The sequence below is a fragment of the Canis lupus genome, chromosome 15, assembly GCF_048164855.1.
Source record: "Canis lupus baileyi chromosome 15, mCanLup2.hap1, whole genome shotgun sequence".
Classification (NCBI taxonomy): domain Eukaryota; kingdom Metazoa; phylum Chordata; class Mammalia; order Carnivora; family Canidae; genus Canis; species Canis lupus.
In genome coordinates this window covers 4,440,557-4,460,845 of record NC_132852.1, presented here as the reverse complement: position 1 = coordinate 4,460,845, position 20,289 = coordinate 4,440,557, and the positions used below count along the sequence as shown (strand labels likewise).

Below are 20,289 nucleotides of genomic sequence, written 5' to 3'. Positions count from 1 at the left end.
GGATTATATGATTCTATTTTTTATTTTTTGAGGCACCTCCATATTATTTTCCATAGTCGCTACACCAGTTTCTATTCCCAACAACAGTGTAAGAGGGGTCCTTTCTCTCCACATCCTTAACACTTACTGTTTCAAGCAGTTTTGATTTTAGCCATTCTGACAGGTGTGAGGTGATAGCTCATTGTGGGTTTTGTTTGTATTTCCATGATAACGATGTTGACCATCTTTTAATGTATCTTCTGGTCATCTGTGTGTCATCTTAGAAGAAATATCTGTTCATGTCTTCTACCAATTTTTTAATTGAATGGGTTTTTTTTTTTTGGTGCTGAGTTGTAGAAGTTCCTATACACACACACACCCATATATACACACAAAAATATATATATTTTAAAGATTTTATTACTCATGAGAGAGGGGGGAGAGCACAGGCAGACTCCATGCAGGGAGCCTGACGCGGGACTCAATCCCTGGACTCCAGGATCATGCCCTGAGCCGAAGGCAGACACCCAACAGCTGAGCCACCTGAGTGCCCCTATATATCTTGAATGCTAACCCCTTATCACATATATCCCCTTATATATCTGATCCCAGTCAGTATATTGTCCTTTAGTTTGTTGATTTGATTCCTTTGTTGTGCAGAAGCTTTTTATTTTGATGTAGTTGCAATTATTTATTTATGCTTTGGATCCCCTTGACTTAGAAGATGTATTAGAAAAATGGTACTGCCAATGTCAGAGAAATTACTGACTGTACTGTCTCCTAGGACTTTTTTTTTAAATTTTTTTAATTTTTATTTATTTATGATAGTCACAGAGAGAGAAAGAGAGAGAGGCAGAGACACAGGCAGAGGGAGAAGCAGGCTCCATGCACTGGGAGCCCGATGTGGGATTCGATCCCGGGTCTTCAGGATCGCGCCCTGGGCCAAAGGCAGGCGCCAAACCGCTGCGCCACCCAGGGATCCATCCTAGGATTTTTATATTGTCAGGTCTCACATTTAGGTCTTTAACCCGTTTTTAGTCCATTTTTGTATATCATGTAAAAAAGTGGTCCAGTTTCATTCTTTTGCATGCAGCTGTCCAGTTTTCCCCAACACCATTGTTGAAGAGACTATTGTTTTCCTACTGCATATTCTTGCCCACTTTGTTGAAGATTATTGCCTGTAACATCATGGGTTTATTTCTGGGTTCTCTATTAGAATAGATCCATTGATCTATGTGTCTGTTTTTGTGCTAGCACCATACTATTTTGATTACTACAACTTTGTAATACAACTTGGAATCTGATATTGTGATATCCCCAGTTTTTCTTATAATATTTTTTTGGCTATCTGGGGTCTTTGTGGTTCCATACAAATTTTATAGATATTTTTTCTAGTTCTGTGAAAAATACTATTGGATTTTGATAGGGAATGTATTAAATCTGTAAATTGCCTTGGATAGTATGGAAATTTTAACAATGCTTGTTCTTCCCATCCATAAACATGGACTGTCTTTCCATTTGTTCATATAGTCTTCAATTTCTTTCATCAGTGTTTTATAATTTCAGAGTACAGGTCTTTCACTTTTGTTAGGTTTATTCCAAGGTATCTTATTGGTTTTGGTCCAATTATAAATGAGACTATTTCCTTAATTTCTCTTTCGGCTGCTTCATTATTGGCATAGAAAAATGCAACAGATTTCTGTTTGTTGATTTCATATCCTGCAACTTTACTGAATTTGTTTGAATTCATATGAGTATGATTTATTCAAAGTGCTGAATGGAAGAAGTCTGCAACCAAGAATGTTCTATGCATCGAGACTATCATTCAGAATGGAAGAAGAGATAATGTTTCCCAGACAAACAAAAACTAAACAAGTTTGTGACCACTGAGCATCCCTGTAAGACACATTAAAGGGGAGTCTTTGAGTGGAAAGGAGAGAACAAAACTGACCCAAAAAGAAAGGATCTCAGAAAAGCTTCATTAGCAAATACCACAAAACAAGTAATGAAATGTCACTAAATAAATATTTATCAATAATTTCTTTGGATGTAAATGGATGGACTAAACACTCCAATTAAGGACATAGAATGTCAGAATGGATTAAAATAAAAACAAAACAAGACCCATCTATATGCTGCTTACAAGATACTGGTTTTAAACCTAAAGACACCTGCAGATTGAATGTGAGGGAGTGGAGAAACATGTGCCATGCAAATTGATGTCAAAAGAAAGCCGGAGTAGCAAACTAGATCTTAAATACTGTAACAAAAGACATAAGTGAAAACACCATATAATAATAAAAGGGACAGTCGAACAAAAAGATTTAGCAATTATAAATATTGATGGACCCAACACAGGAGTTCCCGAATACATAGGACCATTTTTTTATAATAAATTTATTTTTTATTGGTGTTCAATTTACCAACATACAGAATAACACCCAGTGCTCATCCCATCAAGTGCCCCCCTCAGTGCCCATCACCCAGTCACCCCCACCCCCCGCCCTCCTCCCCCTCCATCACCCCTGGTTCGTTTCCCAGAGTTAGGAGTCTTTATGTTCTGTCTCCCTTTCTGATATTTCCCACACATTTCTTCTCCCTTCCCTTATATACATAGGACCATTAATAACAAAAAAAGAATGAATTGAAAACAATACAAAAATAGTATTTTAACATTCCACTTACATCAATGGATAGATCATCTACACAGAAAATCAACAAGTAAAACAATGACTTTGAATGACATGGTGGACCAGATAGACTTAACAAATATATTCAGAAAATTTCATCCTAAAATATAGGAATACACATTCTTTTCAACTGCACATGGAATATTCTCCAGAATAGGTCATTTATTGGGTCATAAATACAAAAAGATTGAAACAAACAAATACAAAAAGATTGAAATCATACCATGCGTATTTTCTGATTACAACACTATGAAACTAAAAGTCAACCACAAGAAAAAATTCAGGAAGAACTCCTAGAGGTTACACATAATTTTCTACAAAACAATGAATAGGTCAATCAAGAAATCAAAGAGGAAATTTTTTAAAATACATGGAGAGAAGTGAAAATGAAAATATCACAGTCTAAAATCTTTGGGATGCAGCAAAAGCATTTCTAAGAGGGAAGGTTATAGCAATACAGTCCTACATCAAGAAGGAAGAAAAATCTCCAAAAAAAACAACCTAACCTTACAACTTAAGGAGTTAGAAAAATCAGAGAAAGGAAAACCCAAAATGAGTAGAAGAAAAATAAGGATTAGAAGAAGAATAAACAAAATGGAAACAAACAAAAAATCCAAACAAGAAAAGATCAATAAAGCTAGGAGTTCATTTTTTGAAAAGATCAACACAATTAATGAATTCTTAGCCAGATTCAATTTTTAAAAGGTAAAAAATGAGAGGACTCAAACAAAATAAAAAATAGACAACACAACAGTAATGCAAAGGACTATAAGAGAATATTATTACAAATTATATGGCATCAAATTGGACATATAAAAACTGAATCAGGAAGAAATAGCTGGAACAGATTATTACAAATGAAATTGAATAAGTAATCAAAAACAACAACAAACAAGGTCCAGCACCAGATAGTTTTACAAACAAGTTTTTACCAAACATTTAAAGAGGATTTAATAGAACTATGTGATTCTCTCAATAGATTCAGACAAAGCATTTGACATCAAAATACAACATCTTGGGGCTCAGTAGTTGAGTTCTGCCTTTGGCTCAGGGTGTGATTCCAGGGTCCTGGGATGGAGTCTCACATTGGGCTCCCCACAGGGAGCCTGCTTCTCCCTCTGCCTGTGTCTCTGCCTCTCATGTCTCTCACAAATAAATAAATATTTTTGTAAATCTTTACAAAATAGCATCATTTCTTGATTAAAAAAAACAACCCTCCAGAGAGTAGGAATAGAAGGAAAATGCCTCAACATCATCAAGGCGATATACAAAAGACCCACAGCTAATATCCTCAATGAAGAAAAACAGCTTTTCCCCTAAGGTCAGGAACATGGCAGGGATGTCCACTATCAGCATTGTTGTTCAACATAGTAAAGTCCTAGCCTCACTAATCAGACAGCAGAAATAAATAAAAGGCCTCCAAATCAGCAAGGAAGGTGTCAAACTGCCACTTTTTGCAGAAAACATGATAGTTTATGTAGAAAACTCAAGACTCCACCAAAATATTGCTATAACTAAGACAGGAATTCAGTAAAGTAAAAAGATATAAAATCAATGTACAGAACTCTATTGCATTTCTATGTACCAATAACGAAGTAGCAGAAAAAGAAATCAAGGAATCAAGCCCATTTATAATTGCACCAAAAAATTTGATACCTAGGAATAAACCTAACCAAAGAGGTAAAAGATCTGTAGGCTGAAGCCTATGGAAGGAACACTTATGAAAGAAATTGAAGAAGACAGAAAGAAATGGGAAGATATTCCATACTCATCGATTGGGAGAACAAATATTAAAATGTCTATACTACTCAAAGCAATCTACATATTCAATGCAATACCTATCAAAATTAACACCAGTATTTTTTATGGAACTAGAACAAACTATTCTAAAATTTATATAGAACCAGAAAAGATCCCAAATACCCAAAGTAATGTTAAAAAAGAAAACCAAAGCTGGAGGCACCATAATTCCAGGCTTCAAGCTGTATTACAAAGCTGTAATCGTCAAGACAGTGTGGTACTGGCACAAAAATAGACATATTGATCAATGGAACAGAATAGAGAACCCGGAAATGGATCCACAACTATATGGTCAAATAATCTTCAACAAAGCAGGAAAGAATATTCAGTGGGATAAAGACGGTTACTTCAACAAATGGTGTTGGGAAAATTGGACATCCACATGCAGAAGAATGAAACTGGACCACTTTCTTACACGATGCTCAAAAATAAATTCAAAATGGATAAAGGGCTTAAATGTGAGATAGGAATCCTTCACAATCCTAGAGGAGAACACAGGCAATAACTTCTTCAACATTGGCTGTAGCAACTTCTTTCTAGATAGGTCTCCTGAAGGAAGGGAAACAAAAGCAAAAATAAGAGACTACATCAAAATAAAAAGCATCCGCACAGCAAAGAAAAGAGTCAACAAAACTAAAAGGCAAGCTACAGAACGTGAGAAGATATTTTCAAATGACATATCTGATAAGGAGTTAATATTCAACATATATAAGGAATTTATAAAACTCAACACCCCCCAAATTAATAATCCAACTAAAAAATTAGAAGACATGAGTAGACATTTTTCCAAAGAAGACCTACAGATGGCCAATAGACACATGAAAAGATGTTCAAATCACTGATCATCAAGGAAATGCAAATTGAAAGTACAATAACATCACCTCCCACTTGTCAAAATGGCTAAAATCAACAGCACAAAAAACAACAGGTGTTGGCAAGGATGTGGAGAAAGGGGAACCCTCCTGCATGTTGGTGGGAATGTGGACTGGTGCAGCCACTCTGGAGAACAGTATGGAGATTTCTCAACAAGTTAAAAGTAGAACTACCTTATGACCCAGCAATTGCAGTACTAGGTATTTATTCAAAGGGTACAAAAATACTGATTGAAAGGGATGCATGCACCTTGACGTTTATAGCAACATTATCAACAATAGGCAAATCATGGAAACAGCCCAAATATTCATTCACTGATTATGGATAAGGAAGATAAGGTGTGTGTGTGTGTGTGTGTGTGTGTGTCTGTAATGGAATAGTCTCTGCCATCAAAAAGAATGAAATCTTGCCATTTGCAGTAACATGGATGGAGCTAGAGTGTATCATGCTAAGTGAAATAAGTCTGAGAAACACAAATACCATATTTTACTCATATTTGGAATTTAAGAAAGAAAACGAGTGAGCCAAGGGAAAAAGAGAGGCAAACCACTAAACAGACTTAACTATAAAGAAATTGGCAGTTATAAGAAGGGAGGTGGGGGGCGGGGATGAGTGAAATAGGTGATGGAGGTTAAGGAGGGCACTTGTGATGAACCCTCGGTGTTGTATGGAAGTGTCGAATCACTATATTGTACACCTGGAACTAATATTATGTTAACTGGAATTTAAAAACTTTAAAAATAAAAGCATTAGATTATTATTCCTCTGCCAAACACTTGAAGTATATGTTGTCATGTTTTGCATTCTTTTATTCTACTAATCCTTTAAATGATTCTTACAGATACACTTAATTTTACTGCTCTTGTAATTCCAGGTTTTCTTGATCCTGTTTATAGTCATTTATTTCCACTCGGAATCCCCTTTAATGTTTCTTGTAAGGCTACTTTAGTGACCATGAATGCCTTTAACTTTTGTTTGTCTGGGAAACTCTTTATCTCTTTCTATTCTGAATGATACTTTGCTGATAAGGTATTCTTGGTTACAGGTATTTTTCGTTTCAGTACTTCGAATATATGATGCCACTCTTTTCTGGCCTGCAACGTTTCTGCTGAAAAATCAGCTGACAGCCTTATGGGGTTTTCCTGGTATATACCTGTTTGTTCTCTTGTGGCATTATTTTAAAAAGACTATTTATTTGATAGAGAGCATGAGCAGGGGGAGGGGCAGAGGCAGAGGGACCCCCACTGAGTACAGAGTGGGACCTAGACCTCAATCCCGAGACATTGAGATCATGACCTGAGCCAAAGGCAGATGCTTAATGAAGTGAACCACCCAGGTGCCCCTTCTCTTGCCATTTTGAGAATTATCTTTTATCACCACTTCTTTGCCATTTTAATTATATTGTGTCTTGGTGTGGACCTCCTTTGGTTGACTTTGTTGGAGGCTCTCTCTGCACCCTGAATGTAGATTTCTATTTCCTTCCCCACATTAGGGAAGTTTTCAGGTATTATTTTTCCAAATAAATTTCCTGCTCCTTTATCTCCCTCTTCTCCTTATGGAATCCCTATAATATGAATGTTGTTATGCTTGATGGTGTCATTGAGTTCCCATCAACTATTGCCATTTTTTATTGTTATGTTTAATTTCTCCTATTGTGCTTGGTTGCTTTCCATTACTCTATCTCCAGCTTCCTGATCCACTCTTTGGCTCCCCATATTATAGTATTTATTCCCCCGTAGTGTATTTTTATTTTTACTTAGTGAGGTCTTCATCTTGGATTGGTCCTTTTTCAGGTCTCTGTTTGGGATCGCATTGAGATCCTCCACTTTTTTCCCTCAAGTTTACTGAGTATCTTTATGACCATTACTTTAAATTCTCTTCAGGCCTGTTACTTGCCTTTGTTTCACTTAGCTCTCTTGCTGTGATTTGTCCTGTTCTTTCATTTGGGACATATGCCTGTTTCCTCATTCTGTCTAACTCTCTGTGTCTATTTCTATGTGTTGGAAAAGTCAGCTATGTTTCATGCTCTTGAAAGTGGTGGCCTAATGAAGAGATCCTATAGTGCCCTGCAGTTCAATGTCTCCTGTTCACCACGAGACACTTCAGGGGTGTCAACCTACTGTTGTGGCTGAGCCACTCTGCCTTCAGTCCCACCATCTTCTATTCGTCTCATTAACGTTTATGCACAGTGATTGGTCGCTGGGTTGTTAATAGGCCAATCTGGGGCCATCTTGGCTTGAGTTGGGTCTGACCAGGTATTTGTCAGAGCAGTATGGGCACCAAACCGCAGGGCACATTCCCTGTGTTGTTCCCTGAGAGGGTTTCATTGGTGGGTGGGCCCTGCCATCAGGCCAGATCTCTGCCCCCAGGTCACTGGTGTTAGTTGCCACAGTTGAGCTGCTGTGTATGGTTATCTTCCTCTGTCCCCAGGGCAGGAGTCACTTTGGAGTTCTTTGGAATGTGTGCATACTTCCAGGCCTGTGGCACTGCTTTGGATGTAATCCTACTGAGGGTGCATATGTTTGGACAGGTCTGCAGGAGAACATGGGGGCTTTGTGCACAGGGTTAACAGGGTGTGTGCTGGTCTGCTATCTGGAGCAGCTTCAGGGAACTCCTGCTGAATGTGGGTTAGAGGGGGTGGGCCCATATGAGCACACAGGGGCAGGGCATGCTCTTAGCCAGCTAGGTGGAATGTGTTCACACTGATTTCCACACGGGTCTGTGTATCTAGGCTGGGGAGCAGGGAGGAAAATAGTGCCTGCTGGCACTTTTGTTCTTAGAGAAATCTCCTGGAGATCCTTGTTCCTCCACACATGTTCTACATTAGTCAATGACTTTCGTCCCATACACCCCAGGCACTTTTCAAACTGCTGCTTCTACATCGTGTCTCAACAGGGTTGTTTGTTACACTAAGGATGGGGACTCAGTTTCCTATCATCTCTGTCAGCTGATTTTTAAAATTTCTGGTGTTAAAGCCCCACAGATTGTAGGAACTCACAAGGTTCGGTCCTTCTGGTTTTCAAAGGCAACTATTACAGGGATCTGTCTTCCCAGTACAGGCCCCCTTTGCCTGGGGTGACTAGTTTGTGGTCTTCTTCTCCCTTCTCTGTGCTTGCAGTATCCCTCCCTCCTGCACACAGTCTCATGGGTCAGTTTGGTTCCTGACCCTTTTTCTCCCTTCCTACCATTTTGTGATGTGGCCTCTTTACCTTTAGCCATGAAGCCTCTGCTCTGGCAGGCCTTGGGTCATTTTCTGTGTCATTTACACCGATGTGGGTGTTTTCTAGGTGTATTTGTGGGATGAAGTGAACTTAGAATCCTACTCTGCCATCTTCTCTGGAAGTCAGATCTGTTTTTCTAGGAGTTTTAGTTTATTTATTTATTTATTTTTTAGATTCCACATAGAAGTGAAAATATAAGATATTTGCTTTTCTCTGTCCTACTTATTTAACTTATCATAATACCTTCAAACTAGGTTCATCCATGTTGTCACAATTGGGAGGATTTCAGTCCTTTTCATGACCAAATAGTATTCAGTATTCTACTGTGTGTGTGTACGTGTACACAGTACAACTTCTTCTTTATCCATTCATCTGTTGATGAACACTTAGATTATTTCCATGTTTTGACTGCCATAAATAATGCTGCAATGAAAATGAGGGTACAAATATCTCTTTACCATAGTGATTTTTTCCTTAAGCTATATCCCCAGAATATACACTGGATCTTACGGTAATTTTATTTTTTATGTTTTTAGTAGCCTCCATTTATAATCCCACCAACACTGCACAGAGGCTCCCTTTTGTCCATAGTCTTGCCAGCATTTGTTATTTGTTGCCTTTTTTAATAATAGTCATGTTGACAGGCATGAGACTGATATCTCATTGTGGTTTTGATTTGCATTTCTCTTGTGATTAGTGATATTGAACCTATTTATATACCTATTGGCCATTTGAATATTTTCTTTGGAAAAATGTCTATTTGGGTCCTTTGCCCACATTTTACTACTATTATTTTTCTGATGTTGAAATGTATGTATGCTTTCTTTATGCATTTTATATTTTAACACCTTATCAGATATAAAGCTTGCAATTTTCCCCCCATTCTGTAGATTGTCTTCATCGTGTTATTTCTTCCACTCTTCAGAAGCTCTTTAGTTTGATGTAGTCATGCTTGTGTGTTCTTTTTTTTTTTTTTTTTTTATTGCTTTAGGTATCCTATCCTAAAAAACATTGCCAAGACTATGTCAAGGAACTTTTTTCCTATGTTGTCTTCTAAGAAATTTACAGTTTCAGTCTTTAATTCATTTTGAGTTTACTTTAGTGGTGTCAGAAAATGGGTATCGAATCATTCTTTTACATGTGAATATCCAATTTTCTCAGCACCATTTAACAAAATGACTGTCTTTTCCACATTAAGAATTTTTGAAATCCTTGTCAAATATTAGTTGACTTATATTCACAAGTTTACTTCTGGGCCCTCAATTCTGTTGCATTGATATGTCTGTTTTAATGCCAATAACATTGTTTTAATTACCAAAGCTTTAAAACTATAGTTTGAAATTAGTGTTATACCACCTGCTGTATTTTTCTTTCTTAGTATTGCTTTGTCTATCTGACGTCTTTTGTGGTTTTGTACAAATTTTAGGATTTTTTTTTCCTATTTCTGTAAGAAAGATCATTGGACTCCTAATAGAGATTGCATTTTATCTATAGATGACTTTGGATAATATGGACATTTTAACAGTATTCTTCAACCCTAAATACTGGATACCTTTCTACTTGTTTTCATCTTTGATTTCTTACATCAATGTCATAATATTCAAAGTAAGACTTTGAGTTCTTTAGTTAAATTTATTTCTAAGTATTTATTGCTATTATAAATTGGGTCTTTTTAAAGATTATTCTTCATTAATGTATAGAAACATTCGTGATTTTTGTATGTTAATTTTGTATCCTGCAACTTTACCTAATTTGTTGATTATATCTCATTTTTAATTAGAATTTAGAATAACCTGTATATAAACCATGTCAATAGCAAATAGAAACAATTTTACTTATTCTCTGTTAATTCTGATGACTGATTTCTTTTTTCTTGCCGGATTGCTCTAGCAAGAACTTTCTGTAATATGTCAAATAGAAATGGCAAGAATGAGCACCCTTGACTTGTTCCTGAACTTAGAGAAAAAGTTTTCAGCCTTTCAGCTTTGGGTATAATGTTAATTGCGGCCTTGCCCATGCACAGCCTTTATTATATTAAGCTACATTCCACCTCTAACCAATCTTTTGAAATTTGTTTAATGTGAATGGATGTTGAATGTTGTTATATGCTTTTTCTGTGTCTATTCAGATGACCTTGTGATTTTTTTCTTTTCATTAATTTAATATAGCGCATTGATCTATATATGTTAAGCCATCCTTGCAGCCAAGAGATATTTGCCAATTGGTTATGATAAATGATTCTTTTAAAGCTACTGAATTTGGTTTGCCAGTATTGTATTGAAAATATTTGCATCTATATTCATCAGTGATATTGGCCTGTAGTTTTTTATTTTCTGACAGTGTCCTTTTCTGGCATTTTGGTATCTGAGTAATGCTGACCTCATAAAATGAGTCTGAGACTATTTCCTCTTCTTCAATTTTTTAGGAAAAGTTGAGGAAAGATTGGTGTTAATTCTTCTTTAAATATTTGGTAAAATTCACCTATGAAGCTATCCGGTCCTAGGCTTTCTTCACTGGAAAAATTTTTATTACTGATTCAAATAATTCCATTTATTCACTCTTAGACTATGTGTTTCTTTAAGGTTAGTGCCTTATGGACAGAATATCTTTGGATCTTTTTAAAATCCTTTCATCTATTTAATGGCTTTGGATTAAACCTCACCTATATTCCAAAATTTCATCAGTATCATTATGCTTCGACTTCTTTATCATATTCTTTTGTATTATTACTACAAGTTTTCCCCTTGTAGTTGACTATATATTGACCACTAACAGTGAGATTTATACCACCTTTATATATTTTAATGAGGATAATTAATATCCTTTTGGTTCCATTCAAATAACTCATTTAGCATTATGTGGAAGACAGATATATTGGTAATGAATTCCATCAACTTCTCTTTGGGAAAGTCCTTATTTCTATTTATTTCTGAAAGACAGCTTTGCCAGGTTTGCTATTCTCAGTTGTTTTTTTTTTTTTTTTCTTGTTTTCAGTATTTTGAATAGATTATCCCATATGCTCTTGACCTTAAAAGTTTCTTTGGAGAAATCCATGTGTGTTCTTAAAGGGTTTCCCTTATTATGTGAGTGTCACTTTTCTTTTGCTGATTTCGAAATTGTCTTTTTGAATTTGCCTTTTTGCAATTTAGTTATATTGTGTCCCTTGTGTAGCCCTACTTAGGTTCAATTTACTAAGAGCTTTTGGACTTCATGGAACTGCATGCTCATTCTCTCTTCAGGATTAGAGAATTATCAGCCATTATGGCTTTTTTTTTTCATTATGGCTTTAAATATAATTTCTGTCCCTTTTTTTTTCTCTTCTCCTGTGGGATATTCATAATGCATATATTATATCCTTTTTGTCTCAAAAGTTCTATAGGCTTCCTTCACCTTTAAAAGTTTTTTTCTTTTTGTTCTTCTGACTGGGAAATTTTATTTTATTTTATTTTATTATTTTTTTGACTGGGAAATTTTAAATGTCCTATCTTCTGGATTGCTAAATCTTTTGCATGGTCAGATTTGCTGTTGATATTCTCTATTGTATTCCTCAATTGACTTGTATTCCTAAGCGCTAGGATTTCTGGTGTATGTGTCTGAGTGTGTATGTATTGATTTTTATTTCCCTGTTGAATTTCTCATTTTGTTTATGCTGTGTTGTGCTATTTTCATTTAGTTGTCTGTGTGTTCTTGTAGTTCACTAAACTTAGTTCATAAGTTTCCATTTCTTTACAGTCAATCATTGGAGCTTTACTAGATTCCTTTGGGAGTATAATGTTGACCCATTTTCCATGATCTTTGATAACTTACTTTGTGCCTGCACCTTCAGTAAGTAGTCTCTGAGAATTTATGGGTTCACTTTGGCAGACATTTCACTAGTCTACTAAGCTTTGGTTTCTGGATTTTTATGCTGGGAACATCTGTGGGCATTTGGGCTTATGTTAGGTCCATTTTGGGGTGAGGCCACTGCCTGAGCTCTTAGGTTTGGGAGTGATGCCACTGAATGACAAGAGTTGTACAGTCCTGATGGCTTTATTCCCTGCCCAAGGACAACTATTGAAGTATTGTGTAGTTGCCTGCATTCTCTGATCAAGCTTCCTAGACATTTGGGACTAAGTCAATAATTAGTAGGAGGTAGGACTATAAATTAGTTTTTCTGCTGTGGGAGAGAAGCAAAATGGACCCCAATGCCTGCACAGCTGAGTATTTGGGGACCCAAATCAGGCAAGACTTTTCATTGAATTCTATGGCCAGATGGGGCTACTGGTTTTGCTTTGCAGACAGAGAAAGTCACAGACTGTGCTCTCAATCTTTAAGTGCCACTCTAACCAGGGCACGATGGGCTACCCAGTTCCTGTATGCCCTGGTTAGGTTCCATGGTTGGGTGGGCTGAAGTGTAAAATTAATTTTCCTTTCTGGTAGGGCCCTTGTTCAGTCCTTAAGGCTGGCAAGGCTCTTATTTTGGAATAAAATTAGGAAGGACTATACACCAAGTTGGACTGATGGGCAACTGTGCTAGCTCTGCAGAGGGGCAGTGACACTTGCTGGGCTCCCTGCTCATTTACTGCTATAATCAAAGTTGTAGGATGAGTTACACAGATCTCCAGGAGCTCTGGTTAGCTTCTCTGGGTCTGGTCAGGCTAGAAACTATATTCAGCCTTGGCCAGAGCTGTAAACTAGCTTTCCTGCTAAGTTGGGACTACAGAAAATGCTCCAGGGCTGACAAGGCTTATTGTTTGGTAAGCAAATCAGACAGATAGACAGGACTACTACCATGGCTCTGAGTGCAGAGAGCTGCTGGCTAGGTTCTCCACTCAAGTCCCACTTTAGTCGAAGCTGTAAGGTGGGCTATTGAGAATCCTGGGAACACTGTGCTTTGTGATTAATAGAAATGGTGGCTGTATTCAACAGTGGGCAAGGAAACAGATTAGCTTCTAAGCTTTGGGTGGAGAAAGTCATAGGTCTTGCAGCAGACCCCAAGGCTTATAAGCTAATCAGGCACACCTACACACCAAACTTTCAGTCTAGACTGTGTCACCAGGTGGGTTCTGCAGATGGCAGTACCCCTAGGCAAGTACTTTATTCAAATACTGCTGGGAAAAGTTTTCTAGGTGCTCAGGCCAGGGTTTTTGGCAGGCAGGGCCAGGAGCCAGCCATCCTTGCAAGGGTAAGGGATATGAATTATTTCCTCAGCCTGGGCAGGGTGGCAAAAACTGCTGTTTGTTGGGGTCTTTACTCAAGCAGAACTGCGCCTCAGATTTCCTGACAAGACAGAGCCACCTGCTTTGCTCTGCTAATTTGCACTGAAGCTTGTCAGACTCTCCACTCAAGTGTTGCTAAACTAAGCAGCTTCCCAGATGTTCTGGTCAAACAGGGCTGGGAGCTACCCTCAGCTGTGGGTGGTACCGTAAATGAGTTCCCCTTTTCTGGCAGAATGTGACAGCTAGGTCCAAGTTTTCCAGAATTTATAGCAAGGCTTTCTAGTTGGGGGAGCCAAGAGCTACACTCAGCTGGAGATGGGCTATAAATGGGGAGTATCCTGGGAATTGACCTTAAAAAAAGATGGTGATGTAGGTTGTTCCTAATTTGATTTTCCCCTCATATGAACAACTCACAACTCTTCAAGGACAGGGCACCATGGACTAAGAAAGTCCAAGAACCTGGGAGTAAGACTGAAGGCCCGCCCCCTTTCATCACAGAGAATGAAACCACATTAGAAGGATGAAAGGAGAGGCTACATGCTGACCACAGTGCCCCTCCCTCAGGTCAGTGCAGCAATAAACCAGGAGTACGCACCTGAGCCTATGGTTCCAGCAGTAAGAGAGCCCTTGGCGGACATCCAGCTCCCCAGCATCATGGGCCACGTCTTGAGAGTGGGTCACTCCAGTTTTGCCCCTCAGGGATTGTGGGAAAATCTGGGGGGTCTGACCCCTTGGGAAGCAGACAGAGAAGGGAGGGGTTTGCAGCAACCAGCTCTCAGGTTTTGGCAAACCAAATTCCTATATGAAGCCCACAAGCAGCAGCTCCAACCAGCAATTTTTCTCATCTGCAGAGTTTGATGAGGGAACTCCACAGGTCTGCCTGATTTGAGACCTCAAACAGCCTTACTATGGATCCTGGTCCCGCACTTGCGCCTAAGCAGAGCTAAGTCATAATCCTGCCCATTGTTGACTGTAGTCATCAGGCCCGCCCACCAGAAAGCTTTGCCAGAACACCAGGTGAAGCTGACTAATCCTCACTCTTTGGCACAAACCGTAGGCTCTATGCGTTCTTGTGTACCTTGAGTTTGTGTTTAATAATCTCTTTCGAGGCCTATTTGATTTTAGTGTATCCAGAGCTTCCAAAATTTTAAGATCACTGCATAGTTGTCCATTGTGTGAAGATACCATAATTTATTTAAACAGTCTTTACTGGTGGACATTTAGGTAATTTATAATCTTTCATTCCTGCAAACTAAAATGACGTTCATTATTTGTACATATGTGAAGACGGAAACATATGCTCCATGTATGAAGCTTAAACTTCATAGTCCCCACTTCCATGGGTTCTGAATATTCACTTTTGTAACAAATTTTTTGTTTTTATATCTATTTTTTTCATTTTCTAGCATTAAGATATAATTGCTTTATACCACTGTTTTTAATGTGGACAGCATAACAGTTTAACTTCCACACATCATAAATGGTTACCACTATCAGTTTAGATAGCATTTGTCATCTCATATACAATAAAAAGAAAAAGAAAAAAATCCACATGTAATGAGAATTTTTAGGATATACTCTTTTAACAATTTGCATACATATATCATAGCAGTATTAACTATAATCTCATGTTGTATTTAGTTCTTATAACTGGAAGTTTATGACTTTTCATCAGCTTCCAACACTTCTTTCCTGCAACCTCTGGATGCAGGAACCTCCTCCAACCTTTTTCTGCAACCACAAATCTTTTTCTATGATTTTTGTTTGTTTAGATTACAAATATAAGCAAGATCATACAGTATTTTTCTCTGACTCATGTCTCTTAGTACAGTGCCCTCAAACTTCAGCGGTATTGTCACAAATGACAAAATTTCCTCTTTTTTTTATGGATGAGTATTTCCACATATATTCATAGCTTCTTTGTCCATTTCTTCATGGATGAACATTTAGGTTTTTTCCCTGTGTTGGCTATAAAAATGAATAGTTCAGGTATCTTTTCAAGTTACTGTCTTTGTTTCCTATGGATATGCTCCCCAAAGTGGAATTTCTGGATCACATGTAGTTCTAGGTTTAGTTTTTTGAGGGTCATCTACACTTCTTTCCAGAGTGGCAGTACCAGTTTACAATCCCACCAACAGTGTACATACCTTTTCTCCACATCTTCTCCAGCATTTATCTCTTGTCTTTTGGATGATGGCTTTTCTAACAAGCATGAGATGAAATCTGATTGTGGTTTTGATTTGCATTTCCATAATGACTAGTGATGATGAGCATCATGTCATTTTGGAGAAATGTCTATTCAGATCTTTTGAACACTTTTTAAAACCGGATTGGGTTTTTTTGCTATTGAGTTGTAGGAGTTCTTTATGTATTCATGATACTAACCCTCTATCATATAGATGGTTTGCAATTTTTTTTTCCGATTCAATAAGTTGTCTTTTCCCTTTTGTTGATTGTTTTTCTTTTTCTGGGAAGCTTTTTAGTTTGATGTATTCCCACTTGTTTTGTTTTGTTTTGTTTTTGTATATTTTTTATTGGAGTTGAATTTGCCAACATATAACACCCAGTGCTCATCCCATCAAGTGCCCCCTCTCAGTGCCCATTACCCAGTCATCCCATCCCCCTACCCACCTCCCCTTCTACTACCCCCTGTTCCTTTCCCAGAGTTAGGAGTGTCTCATGCTTTGTCACCCTCTCTGATTTTCCCCACTCATTTTTTTCTCCTTTGCTGCAAAATCCCTTTCACTATTTTTTTATATTCCCCCACATGATGATTGTCCTGTTTTGTTTATTTTTTTTCTTGGGCTTTCGCTGCCATATCCAAAAGAACATTGCTAAGACTTATATCAAAATTTTTTCCTATGTTTTCAGATAGTAAGTTCAAGGTTTTAGGTCTTAAGTTTAAGTTTTAATCCACTTAGAGTTAATTTTTGTGTGTGTAATACAGAGGTCAAATTTCACACTTTTATATGTGAATATACAATTTTCCCAGCATAGTTTATTGAAAAGACTCTTTCCTTCACTGAGTTTTATTGGCTCCCATGTCAAATATTAGTTAACCATAAATGTTTGGGTCCATTTCTGAGCTACCAATACTGTTTCATTGGTGTATTTGTCTGTTTTGAATTCCAGTTACAAAAAAAAAAAAAAAAAGAATTCCAGTTACCATACTGTTTGATTACTATAGCTTCATAGCATAGCTTCAAGTAAGCAAGTGTTACACTTCCCATTTTGTTCTTCTTTCTCAGGAATGCTTTGGATATTTGGGATCTTTTGTGATTCCATATATACTTTAGGATTTTTTTTCTACCTCTATAAAAAATGTCACTGAAATTTTAATAGGCAGTTCACTGAATCTACAGATGCCCTTTGATAGTACTGACATTTTAACAATACTGATTTATCCAATGCCTGCACATAAGATGCCTTTCCATATATTTGTGTCTTTGATTTCTTTTATTAATTTCTAGTAGTTTTCAGAGTAGAGATCTTTCATTTCCTTGGTTAAGTTTATTCCTATTTTATTATTTGTGCTATTGTAAATGGGATAATCTTTATTTTTCAAATAATTTAATGTTATTATAGAAATGCTATTGATTTTTGTATAGCAAATTTGTACTTTATACTTTTACTGACATAATTGATTAGATCTAACAGTTTTCTGGGGGGGTCTATAAATTTACTATATATAAAATTATGTCATCTGCAAATAGAGACAATTTTACTTCTTCCTTTCTAAAGCTGATGCCTTTTATTCATTTTTCTTTTCTGATTGCTCTGGTAAGGACTTTCCAGTACTGTTTTGAATGATGATAGTGGGCACTCTTGCCTCCTTCCTGATCTCAGAGGAAAAGCTTTCAATCTTTCACCATTGTATATCTTATCAAATAAGTAGGCTTATCTAATATGGCCTTTATTATATTAAGGTATGTTAATTCCTTCCATATCTAATTTGTTGAGAGGTTTTATTAGGAATGGCATTTTCACTGAAAAAATTGGACATGTAACACTGTACAAATTGAAGGTGTACAATGTGTTACTTTGATACATTTATATATTGTAATATGGGTGCTATTGTAGCAATATTTATTGCTACATAATTATAGCATGTTATTGTCTATAATCATTTGACTGGGTATTTGACCTTTATGGCTTATTTACTACTCACTATATATTCATACTCTTAAACACCATCAGTCTTATCCACCACCTCTCATTCTCTGGTAACTGTATTATTTTTGTTTTTTCATTTTTACGGGTCTGACTTTTTTAGATTCCATGTTTAAATGAAATCATACAGTGCTTGTCTTTCTCTGACTTACCTCACCCAGTGTTATATGCTAAAGGTCCACCCATGTTGTCACAAATGGCACAATATCCTCCTTCCTCATACCTAATAATATTCCATTTTGTATGCATACCACAAATTTTTAATTCACTTGTCAGCATTTGGGTTGTTTCCATATCTTGGCTACAGTGAATAATGACACAATAAACATGGGAGGGCATATTATCTAAAAAAAAAAAAAAAAAAAAATCCAGTTTCCATTTCCTTTGGATATATATCCGTAGTGGATTTGCTGGGGTTTTTGGCAGATCTATTTTTCATTTTCTGAGGAACCTCCATGATCTTTTCCATAGTGGTTGAACCAATTAATATTCCCACAATGTGTGAGGGTTCCCTATTCACCCCATCCTCACCAGTACCTGTTGTCTCTTATCCTCTTGACAGTAGCAATTGTAACAGATGTGAAGTAATATCTACTTGGAGGTTTTATTTTTTAATTTTTAATTGAAATATAGTTGGCCTGTATCAGTTTCAGGTATACAACATAATTTCTCTTTATTTTTGTGTCAATTGTAGGTTTTTGGTTGCTATAAAGTTTATGTATAACATACTATGTATGTAGTAGCTATATTAAGTCAATGGTTGCTTGTTTGAACATAATCTGAAATTATTATCTCCAGGTTTTATGTTTATGATGTCATCTTTTATATTTTGATTTTGTGTATCTCTTAATTATTGTAGATATAATTAATTTTACTACTTTTGTCTTTTAACCATTGTACTTATAAGTTGTTGATCTGCTTACCTTTACTGTATATTTCCTTTTACAAGTAAACTTATTTCCTTTTGTAGTTTTCTTGCCTCTAGTTATGTTTTCTTTCTTCTTAAAGAAGTTCCTTTAACATTTCTTTTAAGGCCAGATTGAAGAGGTGGTGAACTCCTTTAAATTTTGTTCTTCTGGGAAACACTTTCTCCAATTTTAAATGTTGACCTTAACAGGTATTCTTGGTTGTAGATTTTTTTTTTCTTTTCTTTGAACACTTTGTATATATATTGTGCCACTCCTTCTAGGCTTGCAGTTTCTGTAGAAAAATTAGTCGTTAGCCTTAAGGATTTCTCTTTACCTAACTGCTTTTCTCTTGCTGCTTTTAAGTCTCTATCTTTAATATTTGCCGTGTTAATCATTATGTATCTTGGTATGGATTTTCTTGGTTTCATTTGTTTGTGGAGTTCTCTGTGCTTCCTGGACCTGGATGTTTGTTTCTTATGCCAGGATAGGGAAGTTTGTAGCCATTTTATCTTTTCTTTAAGAGTTTATTTTATTTATTCATGAGAGACAGAGAGGCAGAAACAGAGGCAGAGGGAGAAGCAGGCTCCCTGCACGGAGCTTGATGCGAGACTCAATCCCAGAATCCCAGGATCATGACCTGAGCCAGAGGCAAATGTTCAACCACTGATCCACCCAGGTGCCCTGCTATTATTTCTTTAAGTTTTCTGCCTTTTTCTCTCTCCTCCTCCTCCTAGGGTCCCTATAATAGGAATGCTATCATGCTTGGTGTTGTCATGGAGGTCCCTTAACTAATCCTCATTTAAAAATTTGTTGTTGCTGTTATTATTATTGTTCCCCTTGGCTGCCTTTCACTACCCTGCGTTCCAATTACTGATACATTCTTCTGCATCTTCTAATCTTCTGTTGATTCCCTCTAGTTTATTTTTCATTTAAGTTACTGTATTCTTCAACTCTGACTGGTTCTTGTTCTCAAATCCAGTGAGTATCTTTATGACCATGACTTTGAATTCTTTATCATGTAGATTCTTATCTCCATTTCATTTAGCATTTTTTTCTAAGGTTTCATCTTTTTCTTTTGTTGGGACATATTCCTCTGTCTCCTCATTTGGTCTATCAGTGTTTATTTGTATGTATTCGGTCTGTCAGTTGTCTCCTCATCTTGAAAGTAGTAGACTTATGTAGAAGGCATCCTTTGGGGCCCAGTAACAAAATTCCTCGTGGTCACCAGAATTAAATGTTCCTAGGTTGTCCCCTGTGTGGGCTGCATGTGCTCTTCTATCGTTGCTGGGCTACAACTACTTATTCTACACTGGTGGGTGGTGCTGGCCCTTAGTCCAGCTATCTGCAGTGACCAGCCACAACTACTGTGGGTGCAGTAGTGGTCAGGGTTTTCATTCCAAGGAGTTAGCTTAGAGGCACAGCTTTAGACACTGTGTGTGTGTGTGTGTGC

General features: G+C 37.0%; 2 long non-coding RNA genes across 4 annotated transcripts in view; one reads left to right on the top strand and one right to left on the bottom strand.

The window, feature by feature from the left end:
* The window catches only part of LOC140604558 (uncharacterized), a 54,050-nt gene extending 39,393 nt beyond the window's left edge, over positions 1–14,657 (bottom strand). The window contains exon 1 of the long non-coding RNA XR_012007369.1: positions 14,357–14,657. This is a non-coding gene — a long non-coding RNA (uncharacterized lncRNA). The remainder of the gene's footprint in view (positions 1–14,356) is intronic.
* The window catches only part of LOC140604557 (uncharacterized), a 48,680-nt gene continuing 43,010 nt past the window's right edge, over positions 14,620–20,289 (top strand). For 2 of the 3 annotated variants that reach the window (XR_012007366.1, XR_012007367.1), the window contains exon 1: positions 14,774–14,985. This is a non-coding gene — a long non-coding RNA (uncharacterized lncRNA). Of the gene's footprint in view, positions 14,986–20,289 lie in introns of all 3 variants that reach the window. The other variant, XR_012007368.1, reaches the window with a different exon arrangement.